This window comes from Dipodomys ordii, unplaced genomic scaffold (assembly GCF_000151885.1).
Source record: "Dipodomys ordii isolate 6190 unplaced genomic scaffold, Dord_2.0 Scaffold49, whole genome shotgun sequence".
Taxonomy (NCBI): Eukaryota; Metazoa; Chordata; class Mammalia; order Rodentia; family Heteromyidae; genus Dipodomys; species Dipodomys ordii.
Window position 1 is genome coordinate 13,498,466 of NW_012267265.1, and position 22,159 is coordinate 13,520,624.

Genomic DNA, 22,159 nt, shown 5'->3' on the forward strand with positions numbered 1-22,159 from the left:
GGCCCAATGGCCAATGCCTATAATCCTAGCTCCTCAGGAGTCTGAGATCTGTAAGAACCTGGTTCAAAGCCAGTCTCAGAAAATCTGCAAGACTCTCTCTCTGATTAATAATCAAAAGTTGAGCTTGAAATGTGGCTCAAGTGGTAGAGCAACAGCTGTGAGAGAGCAAAGCTTGCAAGAACCTGAGTTGAAGCCTTGGTTCTGCCCCCTTCCACAGGCCCCCACACACACATACAACATACACACACACACACATGCATGCACATGCACACACACAAGCACAGTGTCAAATTACAACTAAACTTTCATAGTACAGTACAGTTTACAATCATTTCATTCTTTTACAACCCTTCACAAACAACCTTTTTAAGTGTATATCCTTAAAAGAGCCTGAAGTGTCACTTCCATAGACAAAAAATAATGGTTCTGTTTCATAGTTAGATAGATAAACTATCTAGATGGAGCCAACTAAAATAGGGGCAGTGTGAGAGTTACATTGAGAGAATGCTTGCATTGCCTGGACACCCAATGTTACCTAGAAATTCATGTGCTTTGTGTTTGGTCCTACGGGTATAACAGTAAGAGATGAGTGTTAACTAGGTGCCTGACATTTTCTGATTCTCTGCATAATTTTTCTGGAGAGCACAGAGACAGCTTAGATTGTATTTCAGAGTCACTAACAAAGAAGCCGATCTGAGCCAAAGATTTTTTTGTACATCACCTTTTTGGTTTCTACAACCCTCCCTTTTGTTATTTGTTTCTTAAGAACAGATTGCAACTGTGGATACGTATTGTGATTAACGATACATTATAATCAGTAGCCACACATGGAGTACTGAACACATGAAATGTGAGTAATCTACATTCAGATAGGTTATGCATGTAAAATATAATTGGTTTAAAATTTTACAGTATACTTGGTTTGTATGAAAAAATAACATTGAAATATTGAAGCAAAAATTTCAATATACACGTACTTGTTTAAATGAAAATATAAGGGCTGGGTTATGACTCAAGCACAAGGTCCAGAAGTCAAACCCCAGTACCATTAAAACAAAAAGAAAGTTAAGAAATGCAAATGTCTTAAAGAAACATGTATCATTAAGATTCATATCACATTTTTATTCTTCATGCAGCTAGTAGACAATGTTAAATTACCGAGCTAGCTCCTATCTATTTTCTTTTGAATAGAACTATTCTAGACCAAAGGGATATTCAAAGTTTTCTTTTAGAAAAAGTGGTACACTCATGTAAGAGATAATGGCTACAAACTAGAACTGTGGTTTTCATTGTTCACCCCAGGTCTCTCTCCTCTGCTTCATCTGCTTTGCAGAGGCTTCTTATAGAGCACACCCCATGTCATCACATCTCCATTCCATTGTCACTTCTGTCATTGAAAGTCATCTCTGACTCTAAGTCATTTTCCTGACAGGCCAAGAATGTGGCATACCTTTATATATCATCTCTTGTTGCTCCCCCCTCTCCTATCATACTGGTCTGTATGTTCATGACTGGCTTGATTTAAGGAGAATTTCTATGGAGACTTAGTTGAATAATTTTTACTAGTCTGTTGTTGCTTTATTTTTGAACCAAATTCCACATTTAATGATGGGTATTGGATTGGTACCTGTTATATGATACATCATCTTCTGAATTAGAATCTGCCTGACTTAGTGGTTTTAGTTCAGCTGTTCCAATGAATTTAGAGAAGAGCCTGCTGCTACTTAGCATTCTTCTTTCTTAACACCTCTTGGCACCACTTAAAAAGCTAAAGGAATGCCTTCTTCAACTGATTGGCCTTCTTCAAACCCTGTAATGGTTATGTGAAAAGAAATTCTATAAACGATAGCAGTTCTATTTTAATCCAGAATGACTCCATGACAATCAATTGAATTATACTAAAGTATCTTATTGCTGCTTTCTGTAGTGTCAACAGCATTGATTCCATGTGTAAGGGTTTGTATGAGTGTATATGTGTGTACATGTGTGTACAGCCCACAGTGTATGAAGTGTCCTGAACAAGGAGTCATCTGAAGCATTAAACAGTAACAGGAACAACAGCAATGACAAAAACTTAAATTTAATCAGTAGAGTAAATACTATTGTGGGAAGATATGGGTTATCTTGTGCTCACTTACTAGTTAGTAATGATAATCATATTATTTAAATAAAATGTCAAAGATAAATATGTAAGTCCCTTAAGGAGAGACTGACCCCAAACTCTGAAAGTCTGAGGCAAGAACTTAATGCTGCTGGTTCGGGAGACGCTGACTTCTGTCACTGTCATTATGCCACAGTTTTATTATCAGTGCCTACTCAGCCACCCATGGTTCTGCCTGGACCTGGAGCTGAAGCATAGAGGTAAACTCTTTCATATAGTTGCTTTTAAAATATATTTAATGACAGGGACATCTATCTTGAGACTCAGTCCATGGAGTTTCTATTTCATTTATCATTTCACAGATGCTCCTAGAGTCATCCTGAAAAGAGGAATGTAGCGTGTAGCATTGAGAATCAGCTATCTATCACCATGCCTATTATCCTGTAGACATATCCCATAAAAGTAAGATATAACCTATTTCTCACTCAGCAGCATTAGTGGAGACTGACTATTGCTAACTCAGCAATGTTAAATATTTCCTTAGATTCTAGAATCTTGGTGCATTTTTTTGAAACTATGTTCATGGAGCTAGTATTCCTCTTAGTATCATTAATTTTTTTTAAATAAATCATCCAGGATCTTTAGAAACAAAGGCACCTAACCTGAATCTCAGAAAAACCACAGGAAGAAAAGTCTGATGTACCTTTCCTACCTTGTCCAGTACTCAGGAAACCTAAACAGAAAAAAAATTCTCCAAGTTGACTTCATGTGCCCTCAGAAAAATAACCTTACAATGCTATTGAGTCAACACCATAAGGATACCTCTAAAAAGACTTCTTATGTTTTTGTATTAATTTTCTATTTTTGCACAAAGCAGTTCTTCATCTAAAAACAAGCCATATTAATTGCATGCATCCATTTATTGGAGTAAATAATTTCTGGAAAAGGAAAAGCTGGCTGTTGCTTTCATAAAGCAGTTCTCAAATGATAATCCTTGCTAAGATTCCTGCAGGTTGTAGTGCAGATTTGTATCAATGTCAATGGCAGAGATGACCAGAGAGACTGAGTCAGAAATATTGTTCAGTTGATTTGCTAATAGAAAAACTGACTAAATACTAGAAAATGAAATAATTTCTAGGCTTTAACCAAGTCCTTTGTTTTCTGTATTTCAATGCTTTGCCTTTTGGTATTAGACAGTTACTAAAGACAAAAAAAAACATAGATTTACCCAAAAGCAGACTGTTGAATTAAATGCCAACAAACCTACCATAGTCCACATCTTCATCTATTTTCTTCAAGTGCTGATACTCCCAAGCCTCCAGGCACCAAATGTATTATCCCTGAGCCATCTACTTTTACCCCCAAACCCCCAAACCCACAGAAATTATCCATTCAGCTGGTTCTGTAACTGCTTACACTATCTTTTTCTTTCATTTCTATAGAAGTCACAAAAAGAGTTCTTGTCCTCATTTCTACCTATCTCTCTGTCTTACCTATAGCCTCTGCCTGCTGAACAGTGCTGGGACTTCCTTCCTTGTGTGGCCCTTGTGGCATAGTATACCTCTTTCGGGATTTGTAATTATCTCATTCTTTGTAATGTCATTGATCTCTTGATCACTGGTTCTTTTCAGTAATGAGAATAAATACGTATTAAAACACCCAGTCTTGAGATTGCAATGCTCACTATGAGAATTTTCATGACATACTTTGATGCCTAACACTTACTGAGACTCTTCTAGATCTGTACTACTGTTTTCAGATCAATATGTGTAATGGTCCTTCCTGCAGAGAACTGATAATGTGTTAATGACTAATAATGTCTTCAAGTATAATTGCTTAATATTATTACATCCAGAAATTAATTATTACACCCTTTTATAGTCATTGTTTCATAAATGCATTTTTATTTGCATAGTCAGAATATGATTGCTTGGCACAAAGTGTAGCTGAATGCAGTGGGTTCACACCTTAGCGGGTGCTAAATCAAAACAAGCAACTCAAAGATACAAAACAGTGGAGAAAGATGTCTTGCCTGCAACAGGTAGAGATGACACTGTAGCTACTACCAAAGCCATGCCATCCTCAAACAAAGGAGGCTGGCTTAGGGATATTATTTGGGAGACTATATATATTCATAAGAAAGCACTTTAGCAGTGGGCACATTCCTGCTCATGCTTAGTGTAAGGTCATAGTTTATAAAGATGACAGATCATGCTTAGCACAAGATCATGGAAAATCTTGGAAACTGGTAAAATGTTAGGCAGTAATACCTATGGACATGCATGGCTTGCATTTTAAAGTTTTAGCTGAAAATACAGGACAGAACAATTGGAAGTTTCATTAAAAGGAGTATGTCCCTACAGGTGCCTGCGTTACTTAGTGACTAATAACAGTGCTGTTGATTGGCTGATATCAAATTCAAAAGTATTTATAAATATTTAAGTTATGAAAACATCCTGCTCCTGTCGTTGAATGTAAAACAAATCAACAATGGACAACTTAAGCAGAGAGAAAATTCACTTGATAAATCAAAACATAAAAAAGTTAAACAACTCCCCACTTAACCTCTTGTGCGTTTGGGGAACATTTTTTTTTGGTACTGCATTCTTCTGCAGAGGCATGCAATAGATGACATTTGTTTGGTAAGAATTCCATAACAAATTGCCATTGAGTAGGAGAGGTAAAGAACAGAAAATTAATTTTCTCACAGTTCTGGAGTGGGAAAGGCAATGTCAGGCTTGTTCCCTTACTTGCTTCTCCTGATTCTTCATATCATCTTTCTTATGTGCACCTAAGGGTATGTGGATGTTTTTCCTGACTGTATCTCCTACTTCTGTCTTCTTTAAACACTTTTCTAGCCCAGGACCAAACTCCCAGTCATTTTCAGACCTTTTTCTCATTCAAGTGCCTTTCCCCCAAATAACACCACAGCTAACTTTTATTCAGAAGGAAATGTCTTTCCTTACTCAAATGTCACTTTTTCTTCATTCATTATTCAAATGTCTCTTTTTAAGTAGAGTGACATTTATCTTAATTTCTCTCCTTAACACTTCCAACTGACTGGTACTACACACTTCAAATGCTCCTTAATCAAGTTCTACTTTTCCTTTCTTTTTTTCTTTGCAACGCTTACTACCTTCTATTATATCACAAATTTACTTTTATTGTTTATTCTTCACTGGCTGTCTCAAGTGTTGGAGAGCAGACATCTTAGTCTGATGCACCAGATGGATGCCTGCCTGATAGCAGCTTCTTAGTAGATATCAGTTGAAGTGATCATTAAGTGAGTGACTTAATTAGTACGACCACACAGAATCCCTCTTAAGTACAAAGACTGTCATTAACACAGTGGTTTTGCCTCTCCCAAATTATTCTAGCAAATATTAGTTGGAAGTCCAGAAATAAGTATTTAGAAATCATATTTGGGAGTCATTAGTGTATATACAGAATTAAAACTGTAACACTTCTTTACCTTAAATATGTTGTATTCATGTGTGTATCTTGTGAAAGTTGGAGGAGAAAGAACTTGAGGGAGAAAGAGTGGAAAACTGCAGCAGAGGAACTCATTGACAATGATGAAATGGAACTATACAACTCCTTGGTAGAGATGGGAGGGAGGGACTAGGATATAATGAGAGAACAGAAGATATTGTACAGAAGGAAATGTACTCATTACCTGACTCATATAATTGTAATCTCTCTATATATCACCCCTGTGATAACAATAAAGTAAATTAGTCAAAAAACCTGTGATTCTTTCTGATGGAAGCATAGAATTCTATTGTATATATATACCACATTTTTTTGATCCATTCATCTCCTGAAGGGCTTCTGGGTTGTTTCCATATCTTAGCAATAGTAAATAATGCTGCAATGAACATAGTTGTGCTGGTAGCTTGAATGTGGCCTTGTTTGTGATCATTTGGGTAAATAAATTCCCAGAAGTGGGATTGCTGAATCATAGGGGAGTTAGTTCTATGTGGAGTCTTTTGAGGAATCTCCATACTGCTTTCCAGAGTGGTTGAACTAGTTTACATTCCAACCAACAGTTTAGTAGTGTTCCTTTTTGGCCAAATCCCTGCCAGCATCTGTTATATTTTGTTTTCTTGATAATGGCCATTCTGAATAGGGTCCAGTGGAATCTCAACATTGCTTTGACTTGCATTTCTTTTTTTTTCTTTTTTCTTTTTGTATTTTATTGTGAAAATACTGTACAGAGGGGTTACAATTACATGGGAAAGATAATGAGTACATTTCTTATCAAGCATTGTAGCCTCCTCCTTTGTTTTCCCTTCCCATCCCATTGATTTGCATTTATTTATAGCCAAAGACACTGAACATTTCTTCATGTGTCTATTGGCCATTCTTATTTCCTTTTCAGAGAAGTCTCTTTTTAATACTTTAGCCCACCTATTAATAGGGTGGTTGGTTTTTGGAGGATTTGGGGGAGGGGGGTTAATGTTTTGAGCTTTAGGTATACTTTTGAGATGAGGCTCTGGTTTGTTGTATACCTTGTGAAAAATCTTCTCCAGTCTCTGGGCTTTCTATATATCTTGCTAGCTATGTCCTTTGCCATTCAGAAGCTCTGCAATCCCAGTTACCCAGCCTTTCTTCGATTTGTTGTGTTTCTGGATCTTTATTTAGGAAGTTTTGACCTGTGCCAAGGAGCCCTAGTGTTTCCCCTATCCCTTCCTGTAATATTTTCAGGATATCTGCTCTAACCTCAAGGTCTTTGATCCATTGGAAAGAATTACAAAACTCCATTAGTAAGCAAATAGAAAGAGTTGGAAAAAATCATATTAAGTAAGCCAGACCTAAAAATATAGGCTCCATGGTGTCCCTCATTTGTAATAATTAGTATATGCCTATGATAGTCCTAACAGAGGTTCACAATAGCTCAATAGCCATGTATATATTACCATTAAGATGATGCTAACCGAAATGATCACACGCTATGGAAACAAGAGGTTTTGTGTGTATATGTGTGTGTGTGTGTATATGTGTTTTGTTGTGTTTTTTTCTTTCTTTTCCTTTCATGTACTGTTTCGGGTTTTGGTACCCTTTGTCTTATATATAAGTTTATCTCACTTGGGGAAGGAAAGGGGAAATCACAGAAATGATGGGACAAAGGGTGAACCAAGGCAACCGTGATACTCACTAGACAATATATTGAAAATGAACTTTATAACTTGGGAAGGAGTGAAGTGTTGGGGGGGGTAAAGGAAAGCAGGAGAAAATGAGGAAGGGGGTAATACTATACTCATTACCTTACTTATGTAACTGTAACCCCTCTGTACCTCACTTTTACAATAAAATAAACATTAAAATAGCAAAGCAAGAACTGTGAGACCAGATCACAGAGAATGAAGGGAATAGGTAGAAGTTAGTTTTAAGTCAATGACAATGCCCGTGACCTCACCTTTGGTAAACTTTCTCTTATGGCATGAGGAGAATGGAGAACAGTGTTGGTTTATAAAGCAAAGCTTTCACTGTATTTGATGTCAGTATAATTTGTGGAGGGGAAGGGGAAAAACAAGTCGTTTAAATAAGGATACGAGTGGACCCGTTGCAACAATGAGAAGTACAAGTTGTCACATCGAAAACGAACTTTACAACTTTGGTGGTGGGGGGGGGAGGATAGGATGGGGGGGCGAGGGGAGGATGGGAAGGGATGGGAAAGGTAAACAAAGGAGGAGGCTACAATGCTTGATAAGAAATGTACTCGCTATCTTGTCCATGTAATTGTAACCCCTCTGTACAGTATTTTCACAATAAAAAAAGAAATGAAAAAAAAAGAAATGAAAAAAAAAAGAATAGTTTAGAACAAATTCTCTGAAGCCCTGGTCCCAGGAACAAAATAGCTCTCTGTCTTACACTAGTAAAGTATTAGATAGGTGAAGGCCATGTAATCTAAACTTTGGTGTGTTTGTTTCCTCATCTATAAAATGTCAAAACTGAGAGCACTTACCTGGCATGTTACTGTGAAGAGGTAGTGAGTGAGAGCTTGCCACATAGGAACAGCTTGATAATAAGGAGATATCAGTATGGTTAGTACCTTGAGTATTAAGTTTAAACCTCCTGTGAGGTTTAAGACTTAGATGCAAATGTGGCTTCATTGCTAATGAGTTGCTTGGGATTAAGCAAGTTATTTAATGACTCAGTTTATATTTGAGAACAAAAATATAATACCAAATTATATCTAAGACTTCTTTTCACTCTAAAGCCGGTAATTCCCTGATAATGATGATCATGACATGGTTTCTTAAAGGCCATTTATTAAATGTGTAAGTTCTCTGCAGGAAATATTTTTTGTTTCATTTTTATACTTTAGATACATTGGAGATGACTACACTGACAGTACTCATACTTACATTAATCCTTATTTGATATTAAAATAATTGTGTGATTACAAGGATAAAGTGGAGCTTGAAAGAATGCTAATTAATGATGATAACATATGTGTATGGCCTCTCATAAATGACCAATTTAAACTTTTAAATAACAGACAAAAATTCTTGCCTTTTCTGAGTTAACTTTTCTTTGAAGATATACTTCAGGCTTATTTATTCATTTTTAGTTATATGACAATTACATTTGGATGGTGGAAGATCCAATCAAATCTTATTAAATTGTCATAGTTCCAATGGTATATAGGTTAAACTACGGACAAAGCAAGAGTATAAACAACTCACTTCCTACATATTTTTAAAAGATCAGTTCTCATGAGCCTGCTTTGTTACTTTAAAAGAATTGATATCAGAAGTGAAGCACTGTTTGGTTAATAAAATAACATTCAGATAATTTTCTCTTGGCTGCATTGTGGTTATGATTGGAGGATATCTGTTTATTTTTATACTCAGGGTTTATTTTCTTTTGGTTTGAGCTAAAGATAAAAATTCCAAGAAACATAATACTAGAGAGTTAAGGTCATCATTAAAATAAATGTCTGACCAAAGTTTCCATATAACCTATTATTTAATGCTCTTGTTATCAGCACATTTAATTTAGTTATTTTAATTTAATTGTTAAAATTTCCAGAATAAATGTATCAGGGTAGTTTTGGAAATGGAATTTAATACTAAATCATTTTTCCCTTCCCTTCCTTATGAACTTATTCATAGCTAAATAGCCATTTGGGCAAAATTACCTACCATTCCTCTCCCCTTTCTTTTGGTGTCCTTCCTTCCACTTTGACACAGAATATGCTCATATCCTGTGGGGACTCACGCTCATTATCATCATGCTATATTAGTTAACCTGAAACTTCGGGAGCCCAGTGACCTGGCCTTAACTTATAACTCTGCCTGTCAGTCAGTGATATTGAAGAAATTATTTAAATTCTTGCATTTCATTGTGTTTACACATAAAACCACAGGAAATTATCCTCATTTCAAAGAACAGAATTCAATAATGGCTGTATCATTGAATTTTCACCCCAATAAGTTTATATAACCTCACAATGACGATGCTATCTATCATGGCAGGTATACCAGTGATGCACTGAACAACACCCTTGTGAAAAATGTCAGCCAACATTGCTCAAATGCTGGCCTTACAAGGAAATTTATCAGACCAACTTTTAAAACATTGTAACCCTGTTACTGCAGACATACTCCTTGTCCACAGAAGTTGTCACCATCTATTAAGCTAGACATGTTACTTACTGTGTCTGTAAGAATGTAAGCTTTATGAAGGAAGTTTTTTCTACTTAATTCATTACATGATATCATCAATTCTTAGGAAAGTGAGTGTCATTGACTGAATATTTGTGATTAAAGGAGTACATAAATACTTCTAGGTAAGTTATTTTATGTAGTGAGCTAAATATCCTCAGTCCTGACTTATTCATAGCTTTTATAGGCAACAGGTGTTCACTTACAGCTTACTGCCAGAAGCAAAATCTTACCACAGTTACTAAAAAGGCAGAAATGCATAATCCATGCATGCTGAAAAAGAGCTAGATATTTTCATCTAGTGTGTCTTACAAAAGTCCAAAGAGTTATGAGATGAGATACCTTTGCCTCTTTGCTATTCTGACATCTTACTGAGTGGTGTATACTATTCTTCAGAATTCAGTAATACCTATAAAATTATTTAATATATTTTGCACTGACTTTAAGACACAAAGGAATATTAGTTAATTTAAAATCAATTCAGGAAAGGAAGTGGTGCTGTGGCTCAAGTGGTAGAGCGCTCGCCTTGAGCTGAAATGCTGAGGGACAGTGCTCAGGCCCAGAGTTCAAGCCCCACAAACAAAAAAAAATCAGTTCAGGAAAAAGTGGAAAGATTCATGGAGACAAAAATAATCATGATGTATATTCTTTGATAACACAGATGACTGGGATATTTAGACATGTGTTATACTTTGGGATTTTTTTTTTAACCAATAAACAGGTCATTCTAAAGTTAAAGATGCAAATTTTCCATTTCTTCTCATAAATAAAACAAAATATACTATATTAGGGAAAACGGTTATTTCCCCTGAGTTTCTAAAAGGAAGATTTTTCTGTGTCAAGAGATAACTTATGATTTATGTAGAAGAAAACAGAAAAATATGTCTTAGGTTGTGAAATTTGTACTGCTCTATTATTATTAATTGCTTCAAAATATTTCTTTATTATTTTTTTCTGGAAATGTGGTCACCCTTGTCTCCTGGAACATAATTACTATGTCCTTGGGGGAGCTTCCTGATGCCTGCTGTTCAATTATCCATGTAAACAGCAGTGCTCCCAGATAAAAGTCCTAAAATAGAATGCATTATTTTTCTTCTTTTTAAAAACTGCCTATGAGAAGTTAACCTTCCTAAAGAAGTTTAGATCTACTTGTGCTTTAGAACACTGGGCTAAACCTTGTGTGTGTGTTTGTGTGTGTGTGTGTGTGTGTGTGTGTGTGTGTGAGTGTGTGCATGTGTAAGGCATCTCACTTTCATTGAGCATGTTTCCTCTTACAAGCACTCAACCTCTTGAGCTATACCTACAGTTCCTCATTTTATAGGACTTAATTGTATTAACTAGCCATGGTGATTTTACTATCATATTTCATGTTTCTCTTAGTCCTGTGTAGACTGTATATTCAATGCTATTATATCCAGTAGCACCAAGGAAACAATGTCAAGGATGTTCAGTATAAAGGCCAAATTCTCAGCAAATAGCAAAATTGGAACTCCAAGACAGGCATTCTTATTCCATAGCCCTCTACTATAATGACAACAGTATTCTTCCTGAGAGTTAACAAGACTGCTTCAATTCACCACTCAAAACCTATTGGCTTAGTCAATATTTTGTCAGTGTCTGACCCATAGAGTTGGTTGTTGACATTTATTTTCAAAAAAAAAATTTTTTTTGACAGTCTTGGAGCTTAAACTCTGGACCTAGGACTGTCCCTGAGCTTTTATGCTCCAGGCTAGTACATTACCACTTTAGCCATAGCTGACTTTTTGTGGTTAATTGGAGATAAGCATCTCAGATTTTCTTGCCCAGGCTAGCTTTGAATCGTATATTCAGATCACAGCCTTTTGAGTAGCTAGGATTACAAATATAGGCCTCCAGCACCTGGCTCAAAGTTGTCTTTTAATTGTGAAACTTTCCTTGTTTGATGATAGTAGCCAAAATTTTATGATGGGCTTTGTTCATTTAATATGGTTATTACTAATGTATTTCTTTTGTATTCCTAGTAATGATAACATTTGGGTAGCTGTCTTCATTTTTCATTTTTTAAGATATTTATTTTGTTATTGTAAAGGTGATATACAGAGGGGTTACAGTTACATAATTCAGGTAATGAGTACATTTCTTTTTGAACAGTTTCATCTCTTCCCTCACTTTCTCCCAGTTTCTCCCTCCTTCTCCCCAACTACAAGTTGTATGGTTCATTTTAAACATAGTGTTTAGTAAGTATCACTGCTGCATTTGTTTACCCCTTTCCCACCATTTCTGTGCTCTCCTTTGCCCTCTCCAGATAAACTTACAAACAGGAAAAAAAAAGGTACAGAAAACAAGGATAACAACAAGGGGAGAAACAAACTCTTGTTTCCATTTCTTGGAGTTTATTTGGATAATTATCATTGTATATGATACTATGCACATAGATATTCAGCCTTTGTGGTCCTCTCCTCTGACAATGTTTATGTGTAGAGACCTGTATAATTTATCATGTCCAAGTGTAATTTTTGTCTTTTACTATCCAGTGTGTTTTCTTGTAGATTTATTCTTTTAATTTATTTTTATTATAAAAGTGATATACAGAAAGGTTACAGTTCCATAAGTCAGATGATGAGTACATTTCTTTTGGAATGGTGTCACCTCTTCCCTCATTTTTCTCCCCTTTTTCCCTCTTGAACCCCCTCCTTTCAAGTTGTATAGTTCACTTTCACCATAGTGTCTAATGAGTATCACTGCTGAATTAGTTTACCCTTTGTTTGATCATTTCTGTGCTTCACCTTACTCTCTTCCAAACAGATATATATAAGACAAAAAGTACAGAACTCAACAAAGATAAAACCTCTTCTGTCCTCTCTTGGAATTCATTTCACATAACATCAGATTATATGGTCATATGTACACAGCTTTTGACCTCTTCTGCTTGTCCTAGACATATACTAGTTATTACAGATAAGGGAAACCATAGGACTTATGTTTCTTTGATCTGGCTTACTTCACTTAAAATAATTTTTTCCAAGTCTTTCCATTTCCTAAGAAATGGGGTAGTGTCATTCTTTCTAATGGAGACATAGAATTTTATTATATATATATATATGTATATATGTATATATATTTCACATTTTCTTGATCCATTCATCTACTGAAGGGCATCTGGAAGCATCTGGCAGCTATGATAAATAATGCTGCGATAAACATAGCTGTTCAGGTAGCTTTAATATGGCCTTGTTTGTGATTGTTTGGGTAAATGCCCAAAGGTGGGATTGCTAGGTCATAGGGAAATTCTGTTTAGTCTTTTGAGGAATCTCAATACTGCTTTCCAGAGTGGTTGAACAAGTTTACATTCCCACCAAGAGTGTAGTAGAATTCCCTTTTGACCATATCCCTGCTAGCATCTGTTATTGTTAGTTTTCTTGATAATACCCATTCTAATTGTGGTTGGGTGGAATCTCAATGTTGTTTTGAGTTGCATTTATTTCATGGCCAGAGATGTTGGGTATTTTTTCATGTATCTTGGGGAGCTGTTTTCAGACCTGCGTGAGCACCTACAGATTCTCTTGCGGCACAGAATCCAAACAGAGTTACAGTCACATCTCAGAGCTATCGCGTTGATCAGGAGCACAGGATAATAAATGCCTTCACAATTCGGTAATTATTTCCCAGGTTTCTGATGTATATTTCCCTGGGTGCATTATGCAATCATGTCATATTAATATTGTTATCAAAGAACTTACCACTTACTACAGGAAAGTTTTCATAGAAAATGGCCCAAATAAGAAAGTTTAACTCATTCATTTTAATAACTTATTTGGTTTAGTGGCTGCCAAGCATAATTATCAATCATAGATATCAGACTTCAGATGGAGGTTTGCTTAGGTTGTACCTTTAGAAAGTAAGTGTGCTGTGCATTTGAATAAAATGCTTGAAGTTTCTTATCAAACCAAATAGAGTAATTTTGTTCAGCAGCTGACAAGTTATCCTTCCAAGAGTAAGAATCCTTCTTTTGTAAAAAGCCATCACACAGATTGTTCAAAATGATCACTATAGACAGACAGGGGTTGTGGTAGCCAATAAGAAGCTCTGTTGTATACCAATGATTTTCGTATTCTTATATAGCCCACCCACCCCTGCATGCATTGTTTCTCCAAACAATATATGCACTACTTCTTTTACTGCCAGATAAATTCATGTTGCACATTTCAGTTGTAAAATTTTGGCTCCAGCTCTAACAAGCCTGCATGGCTCACTTTTAATTTTATTTTCTTCTGTGAATTACTTGCGTTAGATGATAACTGTTAACACTTCACTTCTTAGCACTTATTAGAGGCAATTCTGCAGTATTTTTTAAAACAGTTATAAGATAACAGCAAAAGGCAATTTGTGTAGTCCCCATATTTCAAATTGTTTGATAATTTAAATGGCTTCAAGAAACAGAAATTTCTACTTTTTTGCCTGAATTATTTTATCTTAAAACTAATTTAACATACAAAGAACAGAGAAATTAAGGTATCTTATGAGTGATTTGGTAAGGCTTTTTTAAACTCAAGGCTAGAGCTTTACCTCTTGATCCATTGATCAATTTTTGGCTTTTTGCTGATTATTTGTAGATAAAAAAATCTCACAGACTTTCCTGCCAAGGCTGGCTTTGAACTGTGATCCTTAGATTTCAGCCCCCTCTGAGTAGTTGAGAGTACAGCTGTTAGCCACGGACACTTGGCTAGTATGGCTTATTGTTAAGTAATTAGCTTTTTGTAGGGATGATAACAGTGACTGTGTCCGTATTTAACATCATTGTCATATGATTTCACACAGTAGTGGCTTTGCTAATGGTACTGGTGTTTAAGACAGCTTGCTCCTATCACTATTCACCAAAAATTTGCCTGAAGTGCTCTTCAGTTAAAAACACAAAACAACATTTGAAAACTTATGTAGAAGATGGCAAATAGAGTGCAAATATCAATAATGTAAGTGCCACATTGCAATAACTTTTCAGAAGAATTTTCTATTGAATATAAGAAGGCAAGATGTTTTTCTTTTATTTTCTATAAGTATGTGTACCGAGACATTTGAATTCAATATTCTTGTTTTTGCTGTATTCTCAGTATTGTTAGACATGAGACTGTTTGAACTTTGCTTTTTTTTTATCCTTTAATCTATCTTTTTCTGGTCTTTGGATAAATATCTCTATCTTGCAAAGACTCAACTTACATGACTATATAACTTGATGAAGAATTTCTTGCCACTAATTCAGTTGTTTCTCAATAAGATGTTGTTGGCACACTAAAAGCTTTGACTGCAAGGTGATGCATTCTGCTCTGTTCTTCCTTTTTAGTTTTGTAAGGTTTGAGAAGGATAATTTTTATCAAGTAAAGGTTAAAAACTTTTACCCTCTTACTCCTTCTCAGAATTTGTGTGCTAAAATTAATAGAAGATCTTTAATATCTACTTGGCAATGAAACTTTTATTGTACTTCTAAAGGAATAATGTAGAGGGAAAATGGTCAAAACAGAACAATTTTTAGTTCTTAATGTCAACCTGTTCTCCCAGGAGGGGATACAGCAAATTAATGACTTTATCCTTTAAGCACTTCCAACAAGGATTAATATTCTTATTTGGTTTCTGATATACAAATACTTCAGAGGTAGATGATAACTGCAAAATAAAAATTTGTGAAATGCTACAGCTCCAATTATTCTTCATGTACAAGTATATTTATTAGACAGTTTGCCAAGAGGTCTCTTTTTTATTTCTGTCAAAAGAAGAAAAGCTCTTTTCTCAACTACTCTATGTAAAGTGGGTATAAAATATATTTTCAATAATTAAAAGAACTGAATCACTGTTGGGACTCTGGGACCCACCTCTTCCCTTTTCTTTTTCTCAGAAAGCAAAATGAAGTCATTAGATATAAAGGAACAGGAAGTTGATCTTTCTTTGAAATTCATCAACTGAAGGCTTGAGATAAACCTTTGTGCTCAAAGTGTTCTTGCCAGAGAAACCAAATTAAACAGCTTTTCAGCAACTTGTTTCTAACCCAGTCAAAACCCTGTTGGGATGATTGCTCTGATCAACTTGTTATATGAGGTATACAAACTGCATGGAAAATGTTACTTCAACTGTAAATTCTTCTTGCTCGATTCTTCTTAGGCTACCCAACCAAGTATACCACATACTCACCAAAAGGACTTGCTTTGCTTTGATCATCTGAGATTAAAAGTAGCTTATTATATGAGACTGAATGAATCTAGCAACTGTAACATTCACACTAATATTCCCAGGACTGTCTTCAAAGTATTAGCATGTTCTCACACAGTACAGTCATTATGATGTACCATGGTAAATCATTGGAACCATTTTTTCTCCATGGTTGGCCAAGTCTCAGAGCTCCTTTAACAGTCTGTATGGGTGTGATGTTGGCAAGTTTGTATGGGAAAGACAGCTTTAACCTCCCAATGAGGTAAGCAGAGACATTCAAGCCCTGCATCCTCTTAGATTGAACACTTTGCAAAAAGAAAGAAAGAAAGAAATGGACAGCAGAATTAATTAAAAATGTATTCTCTCACAAATAAGCCAAAGGAAAAATAACTGTACTCAAGTGCTTTTGATAGTTAAGTAATGAAAAAAAAAGTTTTCTTGGTGGTCATTTTGAGTTAAAAAAATAACTATAACCACAGGGGTACAAAGACCTCTAAACATATAAGTTCTAATAGTTGAGGTTATCAAAAAATATGGTGGGTAGAGGAGTTTCTTAGGAAAAAAATAGGATTTTCTCAAATTATGATCGATTATTTGAACCAAGCACAACTTTCTGCATATAGTTGAGTTTAAAAAGTGATTTAAGCCAGGTGTCCCTGGCTGACACCTGTAATCATAGCTACTTAGGAGCTGAGATCTGAGGTTTGCAATTCGAAGCCAGTAGAGGCAGGAAAGTCCTTGAGACTTATCTCCAATTAACTACAATAAAAAAATCCCCACAGAAATGGAGCTATGGCTCAAAGTGATGGAACACTTGCCTTAAGTACAAAAACTCAAGGACAATTCCAAGTCCCTGAGTTCAAGACCCAGAACTGGCACTAATTGAAACAAAGAAGGAAATGTTACTTTAAATACAGTTGTCAGAGATGACCTAAGAGGGAGATAGGTGACCCCAGACCTAAAGGAATGAGCCTTCCAAGCAACAGACATAATGGATACAAAGATCCTCCAACCCCTAGACAATAAAGTCAAGGAGTCCAGGGTAGCCACAGTAGAATTAGAGATGATCACAGACGTCTCTAAAAGCCACAGTAAGAACTTTGGCTTTTACTCTTTGTGAGACAGAAGTATGTAGAAGTTTCTATATAGTGCTGTTGGGAACATTTTAATGGTGTATCTGACTGGTGTAGGGAATAGGTGGCCAAGAGTGGAAGCAAAGAGACAGATTGGAAATCCTTGGAGTCAAGGAGACAAGTTAGGGTCTTTGGAGTCATTCAGCATTTGGATGATGGTGACTGTGTGTTCTGTGTGGTCTAAGGAAGAGCCAGGAGATTTGTTAACCGATTGGTGTGAGTTCTGAGGGACAATCACGTCTATTAGGATTCTGAGGTCTGGGTTCATAGGTGGGCCTGATTTGTCTGCACAAGAACAGTTAGCAGTGTTTCCTCTCCAATCTGGAGAGGACACTGCAGGTAACCAGTGGGCAGAAACCATGGAAGCTCTTAGTCTCCTACCAATCCCCAGGACAGTTTTCTATAGCAAGGTTTTATCTGACCTCACATCTCAGCAGTGGGGATGCGAAGATCCTGGGGAGCCAGGGAGCTGTCTTACACAATGGGAAGGATGGAACTGAGAGGAACATGGGAATACTGCCAATAAAATATTCTGGAGAAGTGAAATCAACTGTCCTCCTCTTTGAAGTGTCTACTAGATTTTCAAAAGGCTAATATAAAATATTAGACTATCATGAAGGAACACTAAGATTAAAGTTTACTCATCTTAAGGAAATGAGAAATAATTCCCTTGGAAATTAAATTCAGACTACCAGCAAGAACTGACAAGGAGCAGAAACCTTCATCCTGTTGATCCCAGATCAAGGACAGCCCAGAAACCAAGAAGCTGGAGAGATTACACCCCCAAGACATCCTCACTCCTCAAGGAGCAGTGATGGAAAGGTAGCCCCTCCCCCATCACCAGAGAAGAACTACATTTTTGATACTGACAAAGCCCCAGCTGGGCAACTAACTCCAATTCAGGCCTTGGAAGAAAACAATAGGAGCCAGCAGGTCACACAAACCTGAACTGACCTGGCAGGCTCAGCTCCACTCAGGAGAAAGTCGCCCATCCAAGGTAGAGGAACTTCTGCCTTTGGAGGAGTGACTTTCTTCACTAGGTAAACAGATCCAGAGATTGCCCCTCCCCACTCCAGTCAAGGCAACAGGCCCAGCAGCAGGTGGGGTAAAAGACAAACAATTGAAATTCAATAAACATAAATCCTGAGAATGGTTCCAGGGTGGGCTCTGTGACTCCGGAGCTAACCCTTCAGGGAAAAGCTACTGATTGCTGATAAGCTTCAACCCTACTCAGAACTTGGCCCCATCACAGCAACTCCAAGCTTGAGGAAACAGCCATCTCCCTCCCACTGCACTAGGAGGATCACAAAGTCCTGGGTAAAGCAGAGCATTTTTCTGCCCACTCAAAAAAACTGATTTAAGAAACCAATCAAGCCACAGGAAAACCAAACACCAAAAGCAAACCAGAGACTACGCCAAAAGACTGGTTACAGACACACGGGAGATACAAGATCTCCCCCCACACACCAAAAAAAAAAATCAAATAATTCATTTTTCTACTTAATTTTTTAAAAATTCTTTAAAAAATGTTTATTTTTTCTTTCACAATTTTTACTGGAGGTGTGTGTGTTTGTGCATGTGTGTGTGTGTGCATGTGTGTGTGTGTGTGTGTGTATGTGCTGGGTTTTTTAAAAATCTCTTTTAACATTTTTGTCCTTTGTGTGTGTGAGAGAGAGACTTAATTGCTGTTCTGTTCATACCCAGGTATATACACGTTGTCATTTATTAGACCTTATCCTTCATTGTGTACATACTTAATTCAGAAATTGATTACTGAATGCACAACCTCTTAGGCATAAATTTTTAATAGTACTATTATTTCTTTATGCCTATATAATTTTTAAGTATTCTATTTTTTAATTTTTTATTTTTTCATGTTTCCTTTTATCTCTCTCCTCCTCTCATCCTATGCTTTTCTTCTATCAGTATGATTTCTTTATACTTACATAATTTTTAAGTGTTTCAGTTTTTAAATTAAAATTTTTGTTTTTTCGTTTCTTTCTGGTTTCTTTATCATTCTCCCTTCATTCAGTTCTATCCATTTTCTCTCTGAGATTAGGACTTGGTTAAATTCACTCTTTCCTTTTACCTTGCCACATCCCTCTAATCCTATTTTTCCCTACAATTCTCCCTAAACCTATTAATTTCTGGTGTGCTGAATGGTTCTTTGATGTTCTTAGCCCATTAATCCATAGTTGTTTGATGTTGAATAGATTGTATCTGTTGAATTAGATTATATTTGCAGCCATTTTGACTGTGCAACTACAGGACTCTGGTTGATGCTTGCCTTAAAATAGTGTTACTTTCATACCAAATGGGCAGAACAAGATGGAGAAACACAAGAAAGTTGACAAGTCCAGGTATCTCAACTCCCACTCATGATAATCAGGTGACAGAACAGTTAATGAATAATCTAGAGGAAAGTTCCCAAAAAATCTCTACAAACACTGGTAAGTATGGTGAGTGAAAAGATTGAAAACTTGAAAAGAACTCAGCATGAGTGTGACAGGGAATGAGACAAGGCAAACCAAACTGAAACCAGCTATATTCTCTTTCATAACAGAAGACTAAATAAAAACCTTCTATAGCAAAGATAAACTGAAACAATATATCTCCACCAAACCAGCCTTACAAAAGATACTTAAAGATATCCTACACGTAGAAAACCAACAAGAGCACAATAAAGGCCAAGAAACTACACCCAAACTGAGAATCCAAGAACCATAGGGAGAACCCAGTTTTCGCAGCCCCCAAGAAGGTGGATAACATGGCAGGAACTCCCAAGCACCTCTCAGTCCTAACTCTCAACATTAATGGACTTAACTCTCCAATTAAGTGACATAGACTGTCTACTTGGATTAAAAAGGAAGATACTTCTCTCTGCTGCCTTCAAGAGCCACACCTTGCCCATAAAAACAAACATATTCTGAAAGTGAAAGGCTGGAATAAAAATCTACCAAGCAAAAGGCCCCTATAAATAGGTGGGAGTTGCAATCCTAATATCAAATAAAGTAGACTTCAAATTAAAATTGGTGAGAAGAGATAAAGAAGGTCACTACATACTAATTGAGGGATCTCTCCTTCACGAGAATATTACAATTCTAAATAACTATTTTTTTTTTGGGTCCAGTTGTGGGGCCTGAACTCTGGGCCTGGACGCTGTCCCTCAGCAATTCAGCTCAAGGCTAGAGCTCTACCACTTGAGCCACAGCGCCACTTCCGGCTTTTTTCTTTTGCTTATGTGGTGCTGAGGAATCGAACCCAGGGCCTCAGGCATGCAAGGCAAGCGCCCTACCACTGAGCCACCTTCCCAGCCCCTAAATAACTATTTGCCAAACAACGGAGCACCCAAATTTATCCAAGAAACACTACTTTCCCTCAAATCTCACATAGATCCAATGACTTTAATGTTGGGGACTTTGACACACCAACTATATAGATCAACTCTGCAAAAACTCAACAGAGATAACACAAATCTAAACAACTACATAGATAACAAGATTTAACAGATATCTACCTAATATTTCACCCAACAACATCAGAATACACGGTCTTAGCAGCACATGGAAAATTTTCCAAAATAGACCACATTTTAGGTCACAAAGCAAATTTGTCTTAGAAAATTCCATCCTTTGGCCAATAGACACATGAAGAAATGCTCAACCTCCCTAGCCATAAAAGAAATGCAAATCAAAACAACATTGAGATACCACCTCACTCCAGTTAGAATGGCAAAAATCAAGAACTCTAACAACAATAGATGCTGGAGGGGATGTGGACAGAAGGGAACCTTACTTCATTGTTGGTGGGAATGTAAACTTGTTCAACCACTTTGGAAAGCAGTATGGAGGTTCCTCAAAAGACTCCACATAGAGCTCCCATATGACCAACAAACCCAACTTTGGGCAATTACCCAAATGTTTACAAACAAGACCACACTAAAGCTACCAGCTCAACTATGTTTATTGCAGCATTATTTACCATAGCTAAGATATGGAACCAACCCAGATGCCCCTCAGTAGATGAATGGATCAAGAGAATGTGGTATATATACACAATGGAATTCTATGCCTCCATCAGAAAGAATGACATTGCCCCATTTGTTAGGAAATGGAAAGACTTGGAAAAAATTATATTAAGTGAAGTAAGCCAGGCCCAAAGAAACATAGGTCCCATGGTTTCCCTTATTTGCAATATCTAGTATATGTATGAGTCAAGCGGAAAAGGTCAGATAATGTGATGTTAGGAAAATGAACCCTTAGATATGTATTTTAATGTTTTCTTCTTTCATGCATGTGTTTCTAATGCATTTATAAGATTATTTCTTTGTTGCTTTGTATGTCCCTCCCCCACAGTATAACCCCTGCTTTTACTATATTGATGTCAGTATAACTTGTGGAGGAGATGGGGAAAAACAAGTCGTTTAAGGATACAGGTGGACCTGTTGCAACAATGAGAAGTACAAGTTGTCATGTCGAAAACGAGCTTTACAATGTTGGTGCGGGGGGGGGACGGGGGGGGAAGAATTGGGACTGGGGGGGAGGGGGGAGGCTGGGAAGGGATGTGAAGGATAAACAAAGGAGGAGGCTGCAATGCTTGGTACGAAATGTACGCATTATCCTGCCCATGTAATTGTAACCCCTCTGTACAGTATGTTCACAAATAAAATAAAATAAATTAAATTTTAAAAAAAGAAAATTCCATCCTCTTATTTTGATAAATGCATTGTATAGCAAGAGGAAAACAAGGATCATCCTTTTTTAAATATACTCCGTCTGAGTTTTATGAAGAGGATCGTTTTCATGCTAGAAAAAGAACAGAGTCATTTGATAAAAGAAAAATTATTTTAGAGTCTTCCCCTATTTGGGATTCAGGACTAGTACTTTGTACTATTCCAAACAATAGTTTTGGTAGCTTAGAATATTCTCATGAAGCCATCCCTGAAAACAACATCTTTATTTTCAACTATGTGCTTTTTGAAATAACTTTATTTAATTCTGGGATGCTTGCAACTGGACTTACTTCTTCAAGGACTTACTACTTTTCAACCAAGCTGGTGAATTATGTGAGAAAAT

At 36.5% G+C, this 22,159-nt stretch overlaps 1 protein-coding gene across 1 annotated transcript in view; it reads left to right on the top strand.

Moving 5' to 3' along the window:
• The window catches only part of Arhgap24 (Rho GTPase activating protein 24), a 449,827-nt gene that overhangs the window by 139,982 nt on the left and 287,686 nt on the right, over window positions 1-22,159 (top strand). The window lies entirely within an intron of this gene.